Source organism: Trachypithecus francoisi, unplaced genomic scaffold (assembly GCF_009764315.1).
Source record: "Trachypithecus francoisi isolate TF-2019V2 unplaced genomic scaffold, Tfra_2.0 Lachesis_group21, whole genome shotgun sequence".
In the NCBI taxonomy this organism is placed as follows: domain Eukaryota; kingdom Metazoa; phylum Chordata; class Mammalia; order Primates; family Cercopithecidae; genus Trachypithecus; species Trachypithecus francoisi.
Genome location: NW_022681467.1, coordinates 30,303,167 through 30,323,016, shown reverse-complemented (window position 1 = coordinate 30,323,016; position 19,850 = coordinate 30,303,167). Strand labels below are relative to the sequence as shown.

The window sequence follows — 19,850 nt, the reverse complement described above, 5'->3', positions numbered from 1 at the left end:
CATTTATAATATTATTTTCTCTTTGTTGCAAATTGGGTAGAGATTTCTTTGTTTTTTAGCATAAATGAAACAGTTTATCTTGCCATTAAATTTCTTCTTCTGATAAAAAAATTATGTATTCTTTATTGTTTATGGGTAAGCACAATATTCAATTTTTTTTTTTTTTGAGATGGAGTCTCACTCTGTCACCCAGTCTGGAGTGCAGTGGTGCAATCTTGGCTCACTGCAAGCTCCCGCCTCCCGGGTTCACGCCATTCTCCTGCCTCAGCCTCCCAAGTAGCTGGGACTACAGGTGCTTGCCACCACACCCGGCTAATTTTTTGTATTTTTAATAGGGAACAGGGTTTCACCGCATTAGCCAGGATGGTCTTGATCCCCTGACCTCGTGATCTGCCCGCCTTGGCCTCCCAAAGTGCTGGGATTACAGGTGTGAGCCACCATGCCTGGCCCAATTTTTTAGTTTTTAAATGATCTCTTTTGAACTTCAAAAAAATGCTATCCTGACTGGGCGCGGTGGCTCACACCTGTAATCCCAGCACTTTGGGAGGCTGAGGCAGGCAGATCATGAGGTCAGGAGATCGAGACCATCCTGACTAATATGGTGAAATCCCGTCTCTACTAAAAATACAAAAAAATTAGCCAGGTGTGATGGTGGGAGCCTGTAGTCCCAGCTACTTGGGAGGCTAAGGCAGGAGAATCGCGTGAACCTGGAAGTCGGAGCTTGCAGTGAGCTGAGATGACACCACTGCACTCGAGCCTGGCAACGGAGCAACACTCCGTCTCAAAAAAAGAAAAGAAAAAATGCTATCCTAATTGCACCAAGTCATTTGAATGCTCTCTGTTTGAAAATACTGGTACATCCACGTAATACTGTTCCATCTGGAGGTTTGCTAAGCACAGTCAGTGTATTCATCTGGGTTATGAATAATGATGAAATGGTAGCTGCAAGACCTGAAAGCTGGTCTTAGGGCTTCAGTATTTGATTTAAAAGGTGACAGTTGGCCAGTCGCAGTGGCTCACGGCTATAATCGCAGCACTTTGGGAGGCTGAGGCGGGCAGGTTGCCTGAGGTCGGGAGTTCAAGACCAGCCTGGCCAAATGGTGAAACCCTGTCTCTACTAAAAATACAAAATTAGTTGGGTGCAGTGGCATGTGCCTGTAATCCCAGCTACTCGGGAAGCTGAAGCAGGATAATCGTTTGAACCTAGGAAGTGGAGGTTGCAGTGAGCTGAGGTTGCGCCACTGCACTCTAGCCTAGGTGACAGAGCAAGACTCCGTCTCAAAAAAAAAAAAAAGCAACAATTACAAGAGCATAAAGCAAAGCAAAACAAAAATCCTGACAGCATTGTCATTATGAACATATTAAGATAAGGGAGAAGAAACACTGGCTAATTCTGAGAATGATGGCCTAAGGACCTCCCTGACTAGAACCTAGATGGCATGATTTGATTCTTGTCATAGAGAAACCTAACAGAAGCAGAAAGACTTCTTTAAGTTGTCTTTCATCAGTGTCTTATGGCAAGATAACATTCATTATATAACATGTGAAATGACTTTCCTACTTCTGAGAGACTTTGGACAAATTGTTCACTTGAGCCTTGATTTTTCTGTTTGTTCCTTGAAGATATTGGACCAGATTATTGCTAAGCTCTGGTTCTTACTCTGTTCAGGTTCTCCAGTTATTTTTAGGGAATATTAAAAATTGTTTTGTGGATGTTGTAGAATTTGGTCAGTTTCTCACTGTCATTTGTATATTTAGATCATGGATTAGAGGATTGATGCTCCTAACCTGTGTTGTTTTTTGACCATAGCTTTCTTATGATTGAGAGTGTGGTGGTGTTCATAATTAGAACATGATGTATAAAGTAGTTTTCTCTATATTTTATTTTATGTGCCTACTGTGGTATGTAACAAGATGGGAAAAATCTCATTGAGGCTCTGACTTACAGTTTATAATATGCTTATTATACGTGTTGGAATGAGTGGTTTTGGAAATCTCAAGTTTCATGTTTTACTAATTTATCTTTTGTTTCTTGTACTAAGAAGTTAGGACTGAAGTTTAAAAATTAATGTTAATATTCCCTAATCCCTTAAATAGTCTATTATCCCTACCAAGAGCAAACCAGGGTTGTTGTATTGAAATGCCAGTCGCCTTGACGGGCATTTTGTTGATCCCTTCAGAGCACTAAGTTTCTCTGATTTGGCTGGAGGGCTGTACAAATTTTCCCTTGGGAGCCCCAGATCTGAGAATAGGAAGCTGGGAAGCATGAAATAGTTGTGTTTTTTTTTTTGTTGTTGTTGTTGTTGTTGTTGTTTGTTTTTTAAGATGGAGTCTCCCTCTGTTGCCATGCTGGAGTACAGTGGCGCGATCTCCGCTTACTGTAACCTCTGCCTCCTGGGTTCAAGAGATTCTTCTGTCTCAGCCTCCCAAGTAGCTGGGACTACAAGCACATGCCACCATGCCCAGCTAATTTTTTGTGTGTGTTTTTAGTAGAGACGGGGTTTCGCCATGTTGGCCAGGCTGGTCTCGATCTCTTGACCTTGTGATCCTCCTGCCTCAGCCTCCCAAAGTGCTGGGATTACAGGTGTGAGCCACCATGCCCAGCCAGCATGAAATAATTTTGTAAGTATCTCATGAAAGGGTATAGGAAGGATGAAATTGGATCTTAATAGTTATGCCTAGGCAAATCGTCTTTAACAGTGGGCATTTAACTGTTTAGACACTTTAACAATGTCTTATAAGTTATCCTGAAACATTTAAGGTTATGTGGTTACAAGGCCAACTTAATTTTTTAAGTACTATAAGTGTCATATTCAGATTGAGGCATTCATGAAATAATGTTGTTTCAATTAACTTCAGGAATAGCAAAGTGCCTAGCAGAGTGCTAGTAGGTAGTTGGTAAAGGGTAGTTAGATAAATGCATCCATCAAAAGTTTTCAAATTACAGTAGATTAGAAATTAAGAGAGACGGCCGGGCGCGGTGGCTCAAGCCTGTAATCCCAGCACTTTGGGAGGCCGAGACGGGTGGATCACGAGGTCAGGAGATCGAGACCATCCTGGCTAACCTGGTGAAACCCCGTCTCTATTAAAAAATACAAAAAACTAGCCGAGCAAGGTGGCGGGCACCTGTAGTCCCAGCTATTCGGGAGACTGAGGCAGGAGAATTGTGTAAATCCGGGAGGCGGAGCTTGCAGTGAGCTGAGATCCGGCCACTGCACTCCAGCCTGGGCGACAGATCGAGACTCCGTCTCAAAAAAAAAAAAAAAAAAGAAATTAAGAGAGACTTCTGTTACATATTCAGAGATACATATTTCCCATAAAAATAACTCATGTCTGTAAATCTGAAATTGTTTCATAATATGAAGTTTTTTAAATGCATGCAGGAGTCTCATGATGATAAAGAATCAACATGTTATTATTAGCCAACTGAGAGGGAGAGGTTGTTGCACCTAGACAACAAATCAGAGGTTTGCATTTGATACAAGCTGAAGAATATGTTTGTATTTATGAAGCAGTTGCCAGAGGAATTCTAGTATTTTTATTTTACAAAGCTACTTTAAACATATTTGAATAGAGATATTCATTTGTAAAATGCATTTTAAAAGTGTATATATATGTTGTTGTTGTTGTTGTTTTTAAATAGTCCTTGAGTTTTCTTAAATCTGGAAGAAACCTGAGATTCTTTTTAGTCCTGGCTCTGGTGTTCCATCCTCTCTTTTTTTTTTTTCTGAGACGGAATCTCGCTCTGTTGCCCGGGCTGGAATGCAGTGGTGCGATCTCTGCTCACTGCAAGCTCTGCCTCCCGGGTTCATGCCATTCTCCTGCCTCAGCCTACTGAGTAGCTGGGACTACAGGCGCCCATCACCACGCCCGGCTAATTTTTTTTTTGGTTTTTTTTTTTTTAGTAGAGACGGGGTTTCACTGTGTTAGCCAGGATGGTCTCGATCTCCTGACCTAGTGATCCGCCCGCCTCGGCCTTCCAAAGTGCTGGGATTACAGGCGTGAGCCACTGCGCCTGGCCCCATCCTCTCATTTTAACACTTTTAGACTCAGAGAGATTATATCCTGCCCTAAATCATAAAACAACTTTATGGGACAGCCATGACTAAAAGCCACTCTGCCATGCTCAGCCTAGCCTTCTTTCGATTCTATCACCCTATATTTTCATATCAAAAATAATGCTAGTCTATCTGAATAGGTACACAGTTGATTTTACTAACAGTTTGTACTAATAGTTTGACATATGTCTACATTGAAAGCATTTAAAAAAGGATATCGAGGTTAAGAAATGGTTGCATGGGCGTTAGGCTTTATTTAATTTCCTCATATGGATGGTACAACAGCTTCAATAGTGCACAGTTATGAAACCAGGACATGTGTTTTCTGTTTACTTTTTTGCAGTTCTCACTTGTAATACTTATTTTTTTTCAGAGTCTAAGTAGGAAAGTAAATGTTAAATTAAAAAGTATAATAATATCAACATATTTATAATTTATAACAGAAAGAGTAGGAAAGAGCTATGAAGGACTTCATTTGTAGCTAACTGCATCTGTGACCTAGGGCAAGTCATGTAACCTTGACTATTTCTGATACCTGCTTACTTAGAATCTTTCAGAGATTCTGCCCAGGACAAATGTATCTGTTGTAAAAACGTGTTAATTGATGTGTAACATACAAAGAAAAGCACACAAATTATAAGGTTAATGAATTATAAAATTAACACACTTGTGTAACCAGTACCGGGGTATTTCAAAAGTATATTGAGCCTCTTTGATGATTATAAGCTTTCCTTAATAGAAGCCACTGGACTCGAGATTGTGGATAAGTCATCTGTCTTTTACAACTCCTTTTTTTTTTTTTTTTTTTTTTTTTGAGACGGTCTCGCTCTGTCACCCAGGCTGGAGTGCAGTGGTGCAGTCTCAGCTCACTGCAACCTCTGCCTCCCAGGTTCAAGCGATTCTTCTGCCTCAGCCTCCGGAGTAGCTTTGACTACAGGAGTGCACCACCATGCCTGGCTAATTTTTTTTATTTTTAGTAGAGATGGGGGTTTCGCCATGTTGGTCAGGCTGGTCTCGAACTCCTTACCTCCTTACCAGGTGATCCACCCACCTTGGCTTTCCAAAGTGCTGGGATTACAGGCATGACCCATAGCACCTGGCCTTTTACAACTCTTTCTAGAGTAAAATTAGCAGAAACAGCGGTAGAGAGAAGGAATTTGGTCAATCACAAAAATTTATTTTGAATAGGTTTATTGGGTTTATATTTAGTCTTTTCTTCTGATGTTTCTCTTCTTCCTCTTGCCCTTTTTCTTTTTTGTCTAGGTCCTGGGAGGAATGGAAAGGGGTCCTACTGACTAACTTTTCTGAGAGTGGTCAGGTTCTTAAGCAGGTCTGTTGATTCTGTAGAATATGTGAAATTCAATTTTAAAAGGCCTAATTTCAACTTAAAGGATTGGATTACAAATAGACTTTACTTTTTAAAAATGAGGCATTTTGATCCTAATGTCCATAGGGTATTTTACTTTGGCAAGCTGCATTTGGCGTGTGGGTTGGATCAAAACTGACTAAATTACATAAGATCTGCTTAATAAAAAAGCATTCGAGTCAGTCTTATTAGTTATGTTGAATACATGTAATATGGCAGAATTCTTTATTGGTTCCATGAAAAGTACCAAGAAAAGATGAAAAGGTGAATTTCTCAGTTGTCGATAATTCTGGAGGCGAATGGAGGCATGGATAAATCCAAAAAGGAAAATAAGCATTTATTTGGCCTTCTCGCTGATGTTTTCAGAATTCATAACATTGCAGGGGGAAATCAAGGCTACCTTACAATCTCAGAGAAGGGCAGGTGTATATAGTTGTTTTCATTCAGCTGCCCCTCTCTCTGTGTCATCTTAAATTAACTTTTTCTTGATCACACAGATAAAACTCTAGCTCAGTGATTTCCCAAACCTATCTTCACATTGAAATCACCTGTGGAGCTTGGAGAACCGATGCCTTTGTCTCTTTCCCTTCCCCAGCAGATTGTGATTTAATTGCCCTGAGAGTATGGCCTGGACTTTGGAATTTTTAAAAGATCCCAAGATGATCTAAAGTGCAGACAAGGCTGGGCGCCATGGCTCACGCCTGTAATCCCAGCACTTTGGGAGACCGAGGCAGGCCTGAGGTCAGGAGTTCAAGACCAGCCTGACCAACGTGGAGAAACCACGTCTCTACTAAAAATACAAAATTAGCCAGGCGTGGTGATACATGCCTTTACTCCCAGCTACTCGGGAGGCTGAGGCAAGAGAATCGCTTGAACCCGGGAGGCAAAGGTAGCAGTGAGCCAAGATTGTACCATTGCACTCGTGCCTGAGCAACAAGAGTGAAACTCTGACTCAGAAAAAAAAAAAAAAAGCGCAGACAAGTTTGGGAACCACTGCTAGCTAAAGCAGAACTGGCCGCCATGTGATCTGTGACTTTTTTCCCCCCATAAATATTTGGATAAATATTTATAAATAAAGGGAAAAATATTTTGATTTAAGAATCCTGGCTGGGCACAGTTCCAGCACTGTGATTTGATTTAAGAATCCTTAAATCCTTAAATTTGATTTAAGGATCCTGGCTGGGCAGAGTTCCAGGGAAGGTAGGGTAGGAGGATCGTTTGAGGCCAGGAGTCAGAGACCAGCCTGGGCAACATAGCAAGCATAGCATAACATTGTTTCTTTTTTTTTTTTCTCAACACAGAGTCTGGCTCTGTTGCCAGGCTGGAGTCCAGTGGTGCCATCTTGGCTCACTACAACCTCCGTCTCCCGGGTTCAAGCGGTTCTCATGCCTCAGCCTCCAGAGTAGCTGGAACTGTAGGCACCTGACACCACACCCGGCTAATTTTTGTATTTTTAGTGGAGACAGGGTTTCACCATGTTGACCAAGATGATCTCGAACTCCCGACTTCATGTGCTCCACCCTCCTCGGCCTCCCAAAGTGCTGGGATTACAGACGTGAGCCACCAGGCCCCGCCAGCAAGACACTGTTTCTATAAAAAAACAAAAACTAAAAAAAAAGGCCGGGCACGGTGGCTCACGCCTGTAATCCTAGCACTTTGGGAGGCCAAGGAGGGAGGATCATGAGGTCAGGAGATCGAGATCATCCTGGGTAACACGGTGAAACCCTGTCTCTATTAAAAATACAAAAAATTAGCCAGGCGTGGTGGCAGACACCTGTAGTCCCAGCTACTAGGGGGTCGGGGAGGGGGGCGGTGCTGAGGCAGGAGAATGGTATGAACCAGGAGGTGGAGCTTGCCGTGAGCTGAGATCGCACCACTGCACTCCAACCTGGGCGACAGAGCGAGACTCCGTCTCAAAAAATTAAAAAAAAAAAAAAGGAAATTGCCAGGCAGTTTATTCAGCAGGATTTCCATGTAGGGTACATTAGTTATTTATTGTTGCGTAACAGATTACCACAAATTTAGCAGTTTAAAACAACATATATTTTTATTATGGCATGAGTGTCCATGGGTCAGGAATCGTCATAGCTTAGATGGATCTTCTGTTTCAGGGTCTCTCACAGGAGGTAGTCAAGGTGTCAGCCAGGGCTGGTGTCTCATCTTAGTGCTTGGCTGAGGAAGAATCTGTTTCCAAACTAACTTGGTTGGTGACAGAATTTTCTTCCTGAAGGGATAGGGCTTGGTTTCTCACTGGCTGATGGCTGAAGGCTGCTCTGAATTCCTTTCCATGTAGCTTCTTCAACATCACAGAGCTGAGAAGGGAATAGCAAGTCTCCTAGGAAGATGGAAGTCACAATTTTTTTATAATCATGGAGTGGCATCTATCACATTTGCCATAGTCTGTTAGTTAGAAGCAAATCACTAGGCCAGTCCATAGTTAGACTGAAGAGATTATACAAAAGCATGAACACCAGGAGGCTGGAGTAATTGGTGGCCATTTTACGAGTCTGTCTACCACAGACTTCTTTAGAAAAAACAATCCTATAATTTGTATGGCAGGCACCACAAAAGACCTTGAGTAGTCAAAGCAATCCTGAGCAAAAAGAGCAAAGCTGGAGGCAGTACACTTTTTGACTTGAAAGTATACAAAACTATTGTAACCAAAACAGCATGGCACTGGCATAAAAACAGACACACAGACCAATGAAACACCATAGAGAACCCAGAAATAAATCCACACATTTACAGCCAACTGATTTTCAACGGAGACACCCAAAACATACATTGATAAAAAGACAGTCTCTTCAATGAATGTGCAGAGAAAACAGGATAGCCACATGGAGAAGAATGAAACTAGACCCCTCTCTCTCACCATATACAAAAATCAACTCAAAATGAGCTAAAAACTTAAATGTAAGACCTGAAACTATGAAACCACTAAAAGAAAACATAGAGGAAATACTTCAGGACATTGGTCTGCACAAAGATTTTATAGATAAGACCTTAAAAGCACAGGCAACAAAACAAAAGTTGACCAATAGGATTATATCCAGTTAAGAAAGCTTCTGCACAGCAAAGGAAACAGTGAAGAGATAACCTGCAGAATGGAAGAAAATATTTGCAGACTATTCATTTGACAAGGGATTAATATCTGGAATAAACAAGGACCTGAAATATTTCAACAGCAGAAAAACAGTCTGATTTTAAAATTGGGTACTTGATCTGAATAGACATTTCTCCAAAGAAAATGTAAAATTGTCAACCAGTATATGAAAATCTGCTTAACGTCACTAATCATCTAGAAATGTAAATCAAAACCATAATGAGATACTATTTCACCCCAGTTAAAATAGTGGCTATTACCAAAAAGATGGAGAAAAGGGAACTACTCTATACTGTTGATGGGAATGTAAATTAGTACAGCCATTATGGAAAATAGTTATGGCAGTTCCTCAAAAAGCCACTGGACCGGGCACAGTGGCTCACACCTGTAATCCCAGCACTTTGGGAGGCCGGGGCAGGTGGATCACAAGGTCAGGAGTTTGAGACTAGCCTGGCCAAGATGGTGAAACCCCATCTCTACTAAAAATACAGAATTTTGCTGGGCACAGTGACGGGCGCCTGTAATCCCGGGAGGATTACAGCTACTCGGGAGGCTGAGGCAGGAGAATCTCTTGAACCTGGGAGGGGGAGGTTGCAGTGAGCCGAGATCACGCCACTGTGCTCTATATGATCCAGCAATCCTGCTAATATTATATATTCAAAGGAAAGGAAATCAGTATGTCGAAGAGATATCTGCATTCTCATGTTTATTGCAGCAGTATTCACAATAGCCAAGATAGAGAATCAACCTGTGTCCATCAGTACATGGCTAGATAAAGAAAATATGGTATATATACACAGTGGAATACTATTCAGCCATAAAAAAATGAAATCTTGTCATTTGTAGCAACAAGCATCAGCCTGGAGGACATTATGTTAAGTGAAATAAGCCAGGCACAGAAAGGTAAAATATGTTCTTATATGTGGAAGCTAAAACAGTTGATCACAATAGAAGTAGAGAGTAGAATAGGCCAGGTGTGGTGGCTCACGCCTGTAATCCTAGCACTTTGAGAGGCCAAGGTGGGTGGATCGCTTGAGCCCAGGAGTTTGAGGTCAGCCTGGGCAACATGGCGAAACTCCATCTCTACTAAAAATACGCAAGAAAATTAGCTGGGCATGGTAGTGCGTGCGTGCCTGAAAATCCAGCTACTAGGGAGACTGAGGCACAAGAATCACTTGAAACCAGGAGGCAGAGGTTGCAGTAAACTGAGATTGCACCACTGCGCTCTAGCCTGGGTGACGGAATGAGACTGTCTCAAAAAAAAAAAAAAAAGTTACAAGAAGTAGAGAGTATAACTGTGGTTACTAGAGTCTGGGAAGAGTGCGGGAAGGGTAAAAAGGAGAGACTGGTTAATGGATACAAAATTATAGCTGGATAGGACTAATAAGTTCTAGTGTTCTCTAGCACTGTAGGATGACTATAAATAAAAATAATTTATTGTATATTTTCTAATAGCTGGAAGAGAGGATGTTGAATGTTCCAACACAAATAATAAATGAGGTGATGGATGTGCTAATTACTCTGATTTGATTATTACACGTTGTATACATGTATCAAAATATTATACTGTACCCCATATGTGTGTACAGTTATGTGTGATTAAAATCATTTTTTTGAAAAAAAGCTGAAATAACATGTTTTATATATTTTATATTTAAAATGTAAATATTTCTCATGATGTTAAGTATTCTCAAAAACATTAGTCTCAATGGGAAGCAATATTTGAGTATATTTAAATTGTTTAACCACTTCTGTTGTTGAACCATCAACAGAATATTTTGATGAATTTTTTTTTTTTTTTGAGACAGGATCTCACTCTGTTATCCACGGTGGAGTACAGTGGTGCAGTCATGGCTCACTGCAGCCTCAACCTCTCCCAGGTCCAAGCGATCCTCCCACCTCAGCCTGTTGAGTAGCTGAGACCACAGGTGTGCCACCACACCCAGCTTGCTTATTTATTTATTTATGACAGGGTCTCCCTCTGTCGCCCAGGCTGGAGTGTAGTGGCACAATCTTGGCTCACTGCAACCTCCACCTCTCGGGTTCAAATGGTTCTTCTGCCTTAGCCTCCTGAATAGCTGGGATTACAGGGGCCTGCCACCACGCCCGGCTAATTTTTGTATTTTTAGTAGTGATGGGGTTTCACCATATTGGTCAGGCTGGTCTCCAAGTCCCAACCTCAGGTGATCTGCTTGCCTCAGCCTCCCAAAGTGCTGGAATTATAGGCGTGAGCAACCACATTCAGCCTAAATTTTACTTTTGTAGAGATGGAATCTCACTGTGTTGTCCAAGCTGCGATGAACTTCGTCAGGTTTTTTTTTTTTTATTTTTAAACAGAGTTTCTCTCTGTCACCCAGGCTGGGGCACCATCTCGGTTCATTGCAGCTTCTGCCTCCCGGGTTCAGGCAGTTCTCCTGCCTCAGCCTCCTAGTAGCTGGGATTACAGGTGTGCACCACCACACCCAGCTAATTTTTTGTATTTTTGGTAGAGATGGGGTTTCACGATGTTGGCCAGGCTGGTCTCTCGAACTTCTGACCTCAAGTGATCCTCCCGCCTCAGCCTTCTAAAGTGCTGGGATTACGAGTGTGAGCCACTGCCCCCGTCCGTGATGAACTTCTTTGAATATAAATCTTTGACCACATTTTCAGTTATTTCATTGGATTAAATTCCTAGATTGTTAAGCTTATGGTTAAGATGTTAAGGTTATTTCTGTTTGCTTATATTTAAGCAAAATGTAAATGTTAATCTATTTCATTGTACCATTGCCACAATTATTTAATTTTTAAATTTTCCAATTTGATGACAAAAGACACATTTCACTTTCTGTTTTTTTCTGGTTTTTTTTTTTTTTTTTTTTTTTTTTTAGACCAAGTCTTGCTCTGTCACTCAGGCTGGAGTACAGTGTCACCGTACTGGCTCACTGCAACCTCTGTCTCTGGGTTCATGTGATTCTCCTGCCTCAGTCTCCCAAACAGCTGGGATTATGGGTGCAGGCCACCACACCCCGTTGATTTTTGTATTTTTAGTAGAGATGAGGTTTCACCATATTACCCAGGCTAGTCTTGAACTCCTGACCTCAAGTGATGCACTTGCCTCGGCCTTCTAAAGTGCTGGGATTACAGGTGTGAGCCATCATGCCTGGCCTGTTTTTCTTTGATTACTTACGAAGTGTAGCAAGCTTTTTTATCATTGATTATGTTTATTTCTGATTTTATAAATCGCTGGGCATGGTGGCTCATGCTTATAATCCCAGCACTTTTGGAGGCTGAGGTGGGTGGATCACTTGAGCCCAGGAGTTGGAAACCAGTCTGGGCAACATGATAAAACCCCGTCTCTACAAAAAATACGAAAATTAACCAGGCATGGTGGTGTGTGCCTGTAGGCCCAGCTACTTGGGAGGCTGAGGTGGGCGGATCACTTGGGCCCAGCTACTCAGGAGGCTGAAGTGGGAGGATCATTTGGGCCTGGTGGATCAAGGCTGCATTGAGCTGGAAATTGTGCCACTGTCCTTTAGCCTGGGCAGCAGGGTGAGACCCTGACTCAACAAACTGAAACAAACAAAAATATATAATTCTCAACTTGCATTTTGCCTTTCAATTCATGTGCATTTCCACCTGCAAAAATTTTTAAATAATGTAAATATATAATTAAACCTATATTTTGCTTAGTTCTTTCACAGTTCATGAACTGATATATTTTAATATGTAACCAATATATGATCATAGTATTACTTCATTTTTATATTTTCACCAATTTTTTTTTTTTTTTGGGGGACGGAGTCTTGCTGTGTTGCCAGGCTGGAGTACAGTGGTGCGATCTCGGCTCACTGCAACCTCTAACTCCCTGGTTCAAGCGATTCTTCTGCCTTAGCCTGCCAAGTAGCTGGGATTACAGGCATACACCACTACGCCCAGCTAATTTTTGTATTTTTAGTAGAGACAGACCTTCACCACGTTGGCCAGGATGGTCTCGATCTCCTGACCTCATGATCCGCCCACTTCGGCATCCCAAAGTGCTGGGATTACAGGCGTGAGCTACTGTGCCCAGGCTAATTTTATATTTTTAGTAGAGATGAGGTTTCTCCATGTTAGCCAGGCTGGTCTTGAAGTCCTGAACTCAGGTGATCTGCCTGCCTCGGCCTCCCAAAGTGCTGGGATTATAGGCGTGAGCCACCGCACCCGGCCTATGAATGATTTGTTAATGTGTTGTTGAATTTGATTTGCAGTATTTTGTTGAGTATTTTTGCATCGATGTTTATCATCTTTTTTTGATGTTTCTTTTTGGTATCAGGGTAATATTGGCCTTGCAGAATGAGTTTGGAACTATTCTCTTCACTATTTTTTGGAATAGGTTGAGTAGGATTGGTATTAGTTCTTCCTTAAATGTTTGGTAGAATTCAGCAGTGAAGCCATTGGATCCTAGGCTTCTTTTTATTATGGCTTTTCCTTATAGTTTTGATCTTGTTTTTTGTTTTGTTTTGTTTTGTTTTTGAGATGGAGTCTCACTCTGTCGCCGAGGCTGGAGTGCATCGGTGTAATACCGGCTCACTGCAATCTCCGCCTCCTGGGTTCAAGTGATTCTCCTGCCTCAGCCTCCCGAGTAGATGTGCCACCATGCCTGGCTAACTTTTGTATTTTTAGTAGAGACAGTGTTTCACCTGATCTTGTTACTTGTTACTGGTCTGTTCAGGTTTTGGATTTTTTCATGGTTAATGTTGGTAGGTTGTATGTGTCTAAGAATTCATTTTTTCTAAGTTTTCCCATTTATTGGCATATAGTTGCTTATAGTAGCCTGTAACGATCCTTTGAATTTCTGAAATATCAGTTGTAATGTCTCCTTTTTCATTTCTGATTTTATTTATTTGGGTCTTCTCTTTTTGTTAGTTTGGTTAAAGGTTGTCAATTTTGTTTATCTTTTCATATCTTGAGATATGAGTAGTAATATTACGGTGTTATAATATTCTGTTTCTCTGTGTACTTACTATTACCAGTGAGTTTTGTACCTTCGGATGATTCTTATTACTCATTAACATCTTTTGCTTTCAGATTGAAGAATTCCCTTTAGCATTTCTTGTAGGACAGGTCTGATGTTGATGAAATCCCTCAGCTTTTGTTTGGGGAAGTCTTTATTTCTCCTTCATGTTTGTAGGATATTTTCACTGGATATACTATTCTAGAGTAAATGTTTTTTTCCTTTTGCACTTGGAATATGTCATACCACTCTCTCCTGGCCTATAGGGTTTCCACTAAAAAGTCCACTGCCAGATGTATTGGAGCTCCATTGTATTTTTTAAAATTGTTACTTGTTTCTATTGTCTTGCTGCTTTTAGGATCCTTTCTTTATCATTGACCTTTGGGAGTTTGGTTATTAAATGTCTTGAAGTAGTACTCTTTGGGTTAAACTGGCTTGCATTCTATAACTTCCTTGTACTGGAATATTGATATCTTCTCTAGGTTTGGGAAATTCTCTGTTGTTACTCATTTGAATAAACTTTCTGCCCACCTCCCCCCCCCCCCCCCCCCCCCCCCCCCCGCCCCACCTCATCTTTAAGGCCAATAACTCTTAGATTTGCCCTTTTGAGGTTATTTTGTATTAATAGGTCTTGTAGATGTGCTTCATTCTTTTGTCTCCTCTGACTTTGTATTTTCAAAGAGGCTGTCTTCAAGCTCACCATTTTTTTCTTCTTCTTGATCAATTCTGCTGGTAAGAGACTGATACATTCTTTAGTATGTCAGTTGCATTTTCAACTCCAGAATTTCTGCTTGGTTATTTTTAATTATTTCAGTCCCTTTGTTAAATTTATCTGACAGGATTCTGAATTCCTTCTGTGTGCTCTCTTGAATTTCATTGAGTTTCCTCTAAACAGCTATTTTGAATTATCTGTCTGAAAGGTCACATATCTCTGTCTCTCTGGAATTAGTCTCTGGTACCATATTTAGTTCATATGGTGAGGTCATGTTTTCTTGGATTACCTTGATGTTTGTGGATGTTTGTTGGTGTCTAGGCATTGGAGAGTTAGGTATTTATTATAGTCTTTACAGTCTGGGCTTGTTTTTACCCATCTTTCTTGCGAAGGCTTCCCAAGTATCTGAAGGGACTTGAGGGTTGTGATCTAAGTCTCTTGTCACTGCATTTGTATGTACATTAAATGGCACCCCAAGTGTAGTAAAACTGTAGCTCTTGCAGACTCATAGAGGTACCACCTCAGTGGTCTTAGGTAAAATCCAGAATAATTCTCTAGATTACCAGGCAGAGACTCTTGTTCTCTTCTCTTACTCTCTCCTAAACAATTGGAATTTGTCTCTCTCTGCTGAGCTACCTGGAGCTAGGGGAGAGGTTACACAAGCACCCCTGTGGCCACCCCACCACTGGGACTACACTGGGTCAGACCTAAAGTCAGCACAGCACTGGGTCTCTCGCCCAAGGCCTGCAGTAACCACCACCTGTGTTATTCACTCAAGGCCCTAGGGCTTTACAGTCGGCAAGTGGCAAAGCCAGCTATGCTGTATCCTTCCCTTCAGGGTGGCAAGTTCTCTCCATCCCTGGGTGGATCCAGAGATGTTTGGAAGCCAGGGCCTGGAGTCAGAAACCTTAGGAATCTATCTAGTGCTTTGTTCTGCTGCAGCTGAGCTAGCACCCAAGTAACAAGCCAAAGTCCTTCCCGTTTTTTTGTCCTCTTTCTGCAAACAGAGGCATCTGTCCAAACAGAGGCATCTCTCCCTGCGGCCACCACCACCCCAGACCTGCAGCAGGTACCACCTGGCTACTGCCAGTGTTCACTCAAGGCCCGAGGGCTCTTGAGTTAGGTTGCGATGAATGCTGCCAGGCCTAGGACTCTCCCTTCAGGACAATGCGCTTTTGTCTGGCCCAGGGCAGGCCCAGAGCGTCTTTGAAAATACAGTCAGAGGAGACAAAAGAAAAAAGAATAAAAAAGAATGAAAATGCCATCCAAGAACCAAGTCCTGGAGTTGGGGACCCCAAGAACCTGCTTAGTGCTCTACATAGCCCAAATAGTAAAGGGAACTTTGTCTTGTAGCTTAGTGTCTCCGGTACCTAAGCTGGAAGCTGTTTCCCAGGCCAGGCTGGAGTACAATGGTGTGATTTTGGCTCACTGCAGCTGCCCCTCCCAGGTTCAGGTTCAAGCAATTCTTCTGTCTCAGCCTCCTGAGTAGCTGGGACTACAGGCATACACCACCACGTCCAGCTAATTTTTGCATTTTTAGTAGAGACGGGGTTTCACCATGTTGGCCAGGCTGGTCTCAAACTCCTGACCTCAGGTTTTCCACCCACCTCGGCCTCCCAGAGTGCTGGGATTATAGGCGTTAGCCACCATACCTGGCCCCTTTACTCTGCTTTCTTTTCTCAAGCAGGAGTCTCTCCCTGTAGCCACCACAGCTGGGAATGTGCTGGGTCATACCTGCAGACAGCATGTCTGTCTCATCCACGGCCCCACGGCACATACCACCTGGCTACCAGTGCTGATTATTTGGGGCCTCATGGGTCTTTAGTCAGCGGGTGATGAATGCTGCCAGGGCTGAGTCCTTCCTTTCAAGGCAGTGAGTTCCTTTCTGGCCCAGAGTATGTCTAGAAATGTCATCCAGGAGCTAGGGTCTAGAGTGGGGACTTCAGGACGCTGCCCTCTCCTACTGTGGCTGAGCTGGTATCCAAGTTGCAAGACAAAGTCCTCTTTACTCTTCCCTGTCCTCTCCTCAAGCAGAGAGAAGGGGTCTTTCCCAGAGCTGTGAGCTGTGCTGCCTGGGTTTTGGGAAGGGGTGGTACAAGCTCTCCCTTGGCCATCCTGGCTGATGTCTCACTAGATTATGTGTCCCCGAAATCTACTGGCTCTGAGCCCAGCACAGCATCAGGACTTGCCCAGGATTTGCAGTCCTTGTGACTGAGACTACCTTTCAAGTTTATTTAGGACCTAGAGCACTTTAGCCCACGGCAGCAAGGGTTGCTGGAACTCAGGTTCTAGCCACTGAAATGAATGATTCCCCTCTGGCTAGGTCCGATCTAAAATGCTCCCTCCGTGGGTACGTGGGTAGCGGCTGAGTTTTGCCCAGGGTTACTTTCTGCTGTGACAGAGTAGCACTGAGTTCCAATGCAAAATTCCACAGTAACTGTGCTCTCCCTGCTTCAAGTGCACAAATTCTCTCTCCATGGCACACAGCCACTGCCGGGGGATAGGGGAAGGGTAGTATTGGCAATTCAAGTTTTTCCTACCCTCTGCAATGCCTCTTTCAGTGATAGGGAGTTAAAACCAGGTTCTGGGATTGCTTACCTGACTTTTGGTTGTTTTCAAGGTGCCTTTTGTGTGGATAGTTGGTCAATTTGTTATTCCTGTGGAAAGGATGATCAGTAGATGCTTCTATTTGGCCATCTTGCTCCTCCTCCTCCTTCCTTGGGGCAAATTCTTTAGCTACATTGCCCACCTACTCAGTTACCTCATTTAAAGGAAAAATAAATAATGTTGGAAGTGTAGTTCTAAACTTTGGCTGTACTATTCACAATAGCAAAGATGTGGAATTAACCTCCGTGCCCATCGGTGGGCTGGATAAAGAAAATGTGGTACATATACACCATGGATTACCATGCAGCCGTAAAAAAAGAATGAAATTATACCTTTTGCAGCAATAGGGATGCAGCTAGAGGCCATCATCCTAAGCAAGTTAATTCAGGAACAGAAAACCAAATACTGCATTTTCTCAGTTATAAGTAGGAGCTAAACATTGAGTACACAAGGACGTAAAGATGAGAACAATAGACACTGGGGACTATTAGGGAGAGGGAGGGAGAGAGGTAAGGATTGAAAAACTGTTGGGTACCTGGGTGGTAGAATCATTCGTACACCAAACCCCAGTGATACTCAATTTACCAGTTTAACAAACCTGCACATGTATCCCCTGAACCTAAAGTAAAAGTTGAAAAAATAATAATAAAATAAACTTAGGTTGCATATTAGAATTGCCTGTTTAAATACCCAAAGCTCAGGCTATAGTGCAGACCTGGTTGGATCCTGGCATTGTTATTTTTCTTAAGTTTCCCAAATGATTACAATGTAGAGCCAAGGTTGAGAGCCAGTGAAGTTCTTTCAAAGCACATACCCATTTGATCTTGGGTATTCTGACTTTAGTCATTTCAGAGTAGCTGGGGTAGTTCTCATTAGGGGGTATTGGCTTGATAGACCGAATCTCCTTCATTCTCATATTTCTACTAATAGTGTGCTGTGTATATACAGTGGGGTAAAATCACCCTGGTGAGAAGCAAGTTTGGTATATGGTGCAAGAAGCACTGAACTTGAGGTTGGAAGATCAGGATCTAGTCCTGATCCTGCTACAATCTTTGTAACTTAAGTTACAAAACCACTCACTTTATTTCAGGCTGGGTGCTGCTGCTCATGCCTGTAATCCCAGCACTTTGGGAGGCGGGGTGGGCAGATAACTTGAGGTCAGGAGTCCAAGACCAGCCTGGCCAACATGGCAAAACCCTGTCTCTATGAAAAAGAGAGAAATAAATAAAAAGACACAATCTGTGTTTCCATTTTCCTCCTCTGAAAGAGTGGGGAAAATAAGACTAATATTCTGTAAATTCCTTTCTAGCTCTAAAACTTCAAGTTTGTGAGCCAGTGGGAATGGGGGAGAGGCAGGTGGACTTCGTGTGCCTGAAGAATAGATGAGCAAGAGGAGCCACAACACTGACGTGATAGGACATTGTTGAAAGAGCCAACAGTGGGATAAGAGGAAAGAAACTGTGTGAATAAGGAGGTTTATTACCTGGAGGTAAGGGGGTGGGATGGGATTAGATAGGGATAAATAGGAGAGACTGGCCTAAGGGAATACAGAGTTGGAGATGGTGGCAGTGGCTTGGCACCTGGTAATGATGTGGTCCAGGTTCTTATCATGAGTCAAATGGCTCATGGGGAAATGTGGCCAGAGGAGCCCCCTTCAAAAAAGGAGATTAAAAGCAGGAGATATTTTTGTTGTTGCATACCTGAGATGAGGTAAGAGCAGAAATATTGATACTAAGGGTTTAAGAGGTTTTATTGATAGCTAACTTTTGTTTTCAATAGGTAATATATTCACATGATTCAAAAAGAAAAACATTATTTGAAAAGATACACAGTCAGAAGTCTTGATCTCACCCTCAGCTCCCTGGACCCTATGCCCTTTTGCTTCCAACTTTTTTTTTTTTTTTTTTTTTTTTTGAGACAGGAGTCTCACTCTGTTGCCCAGGCTGGAAAGCAGTGGAATTCCAGCTAGTTGGAATGCTGATGATGGCACACTGCAACCTCAGTCTCCTCAGCTCAAGTGATCCTCCCAATTCAGTCTCCTGAGTAGCTGGAACTACAAAACCCAGTCGATTTTTTATTCTTCTTATTATTTTTTTTTAGTTGAAACAATATCTCACTATGTTGCCTGGGCTGGTCTCGAACTTATAGGTTCAGGCTGGAGTGCAGTGGCACAGTCACGACTCGCTGTAACCTCTGCCTCCCGGGCTCAAGTGATTCTCCCACCTCAGCCTTCTGAGTAGCTGGGACTACAGGCACATGGTACTACACCTAGCTAATTTTTTGTATTTTTTTTGTAGAGACAGGATTTCACCATGTTGCCCAGGCTGATCTCAAATTCTTGAGCTCAAGCAGTCTGCCCTCAGCACCACCAAAGTGATGGGATTACAAGCATGAGCTGCTATACCTGGTTCCAGCTTTTTCAATATGAAAAATTTCAGGTTGGATGTGGTGGCTCACGCCTATAATCCCAGCACTTTGGGAGGCCGAGGCAGGAGGATTGCTTGAGCCTAGGAGTTTGAGATAAGCCTGGGCGACATAGGAAGACCCTGTCTCTACAAATAATCAACAGATTAGCTGGGCATGATGGTGTGCACCTGTAGTCCCAGCTACTCTGGGGCTGAGGTGGGAGGTTACTTGAGCCCAGGAGTTTGAAGCTGCAGTGAGCTGTGATCATACCACAGCACTCTAGCCTAGGTGACAGAGCAAGACTCTGTCTCAAAAGAAAAAAGAAAAAAAATTCAGACATATACAAAAGTTGAAACAATAATACAGTGTACACCATGTAGTTTAAACAAGTGTTAACATTTTGCCATATTTGTAATATCTACCTTTGTTGAATAATTTGAAAACAAGCTGCAGACATAATGACACTTTATCCCTGTGCTTTAGCATGCATCTTCTAATAATAAAGAACATTCTTGGCTGGGCGCAGTGGCTCAAGCCTGTAATCCCGGCACTTTGGGAGGCCGAGATGGGCGGATCACGAGGTCAGGAGATCGAGACCATCCTGGCTAACACGGTGAAACCCCCGT

At 42.5% G+C, this 19,850-nt stretch overlaps 1 protein-coding gene and 1 long non-coding RNA gene across 7 annotated transcripts in view; one reads left to right on the top strand and one right to left on the bottom strand.

The window, feature by feature from the left end:
* The window catches only part of NCOA6 (nuclear receptor coactivator 6), a 119,778-nt gene that overhangs the window by 14,144 nt on the left and 85,784 nt on the right, over positions 1 to 19,850 (top strand). The window contains exon 2 of one of the 6 annotated variants that reach the window (XM_033186178.1): positions 5,322 to 5,388. The exons of the other annotated variants lie outside the window; for them this stretch is intronic. The gene's annotated coding sequence lies outside the window, so the exon portion shown is untranslated. The remainder of the gene's footprint in view (positions 1 to 5,321; positions 5,389 to 19,850) is intronic. 6 annotated transcript variants of the gene reach the window in all.
* The window catches only part of LOC117068680, a 42,289-nt gene continuing 30,107 nt past the window's right edge, over positions 7,669 to 19,850 (bottom strand). Inside the window, exons 2-3 of the long non-coding RNA XR_004431204.1 lie at positions 16,810 to 16,868; positions 7,669 to 7,759 (exon numbers count right to left, since the gene is read on the bottom strand). This is a non-coding gene — a long non-coding RNA (uncharacterized LOC117068680). The remainder of the gene's footprint in view (positions 7,760 to 16,809; positions 16,869 to 19,850) is intronic.